The sequence below is a fragment of the Anarrhichthys ocellatus genome, unplaced genomic scaffold (genome assembly GCF_004355925.1).
Source record: "Anarrhichthys ocellatus isolate YVR2014 unplaced genomic scaffold, GSC_Weel_1.0 scaffold3871, whole genome shotgun sequence".
NCBI classification, from domain to species: domain Eukaryota; kingdom Metazoa; phylum Chordata; class Actinopteri; order Perciformes; family Anarhichadidae; genus Anarrhichthys; species Anarrhichthys ocellatus.
This window is the reverse complement of record NW_022283845.1, coordinates 2035-3819: the sequence shown is the minus strand read 5'-3', so window position 1 is coordinate 3819 and position 1785 is coordinate 2035.

Below are 1785 nucleotides of genomic sequence, written 5' to 3'. Positions count from 1 at the left end.
AAAAAAAAAAAAAAAAAAAAAAAAAAAAAAAAAAAAAGGGAATCTTTCTTTCAAGAACTTGATATGGGGCCGGCTGCTCGTAGTCTTTGGTGGTGGCTAATGATGGACAGATGTTAAGCTTTTCTTCCAATAGAAACACAGAAACACACACCAAGCAGTATTGAAATGGAATACTAATCAGACCGCAGAGCGTGCATGGGAGCAGCAATTATGCCGTTTCCGTTTCCCGCACTAACTACGTTGAGCTCAACGCTAACATTAGCATGCTAACTGGATCGCTCAACTGTTATGATTTAAGATCATATCAGCCAGACGGTGATGATGCTCAAGGGCTCAGGGAGCTCTGCTTTAGGGAGGTTTGTGATGAGACTATGCAGATCCACTATGAACTTTGAACTTGCATTCCGACCCACTAACCCTCCAGTTACCGCTCCCTCTCTTGCACACGTCATCCCCGAGCATCTGCTTGAACCGCCGTGAAAACGTCTTCATAGGCGTCTGAAACAATCAGTCACGGCTCGACAGGGAGCTCAATAGACAGACTTAAGTAAGAAAACACCGTCTGTCACGCTTGATGTCTTCATCAGTCCGTCCGTTCGTGCTGCTTTTCCAGCACAACTTGAACACAACTTCTCGTGTGACTTTGTGATTGGTTCTCATGTTGCTCGCACCGTTTCCCACCGAGGATTCAACTTGTTTTTGTAAACAGCACTTCAACGCACAAGAAGAGAAAGAGGTAAAAATAAGCAAAGTTTAACACGTTCCATGCAGTCTGATTTTTAACACATTTACCACACCTGGAATGGAGTGTGTTCGCAGCTACATGCTCTCGTGTCACTTTTCATTAGTTATTCCTGAAACATGTTCATTACACATACGTGGCTGTGAACGCGTGACTGTCGATTTACAACTGTGGTGTGTTTAAGTTAAAAGAATGCATCTTAATAGCTGGTTCCTGCGTGGAGTGAGTAACAAAGGAAAAAAGAAAAAAGGCAGAAAAGACAAGAGATTGAGGCCAAAACAGAGGGAACGGAGACCCAAAATGTCATTTAATAAACAGGGAGAAGTGCAAAGGAAGGCAGCCAGTGAAAACCCAACAGAGAAAGCAAACAGGCATGCAGGAGAGTTCAGATCAGCTTTATTCAACAGAGGAGAAACAGGCAGGTGAGACAGAAAAGCAGGAGTACATTCCCTTAAAACAAATGTGGGAATTAAAACGGAAAAGGAAAAATAAAACACTATACAAATAGACAAAACAGGAAGGAGCAGATTAGGCCTTAACAGTCTGCAGACAACCAAGAGGGTTGAAGAGAAACTATGACAAAATCACAACTAATTCTAGTGAATTAAGACCGATGTGACGGAAAGGAGGCTGTGCACAGTGAAGGATTTAGTACTGCGCTGGGTTTATGGGTAATATTATTAAAAAAAGAGAGCTGAAAGTTCATACAGTGACAGTTAGTGGTGTTGGCAAAGGGGGAAAGCTTTTAACCTGATTAATGTGCGTCCACGCCATCAATCACTAGAAAACGTACTGTATTTACACATTAAGGAGCTGGTTGCAAAAAGGGAGGAAGTGACAATTTCCTTATAATTCCATTCAAAACTATTACATCATAGGAAGTATCCGTAACTTTACAGAGATTTAAATAGTTTAGATTGAGTGCGTAATTGACTTTTTGCAGCAAAAATGTCACCTGCACCCCTTTTGCAATGCAGCCTGCATGTACTGCACTGTACACACACACACACACACACACACACACACACACACACACACACACA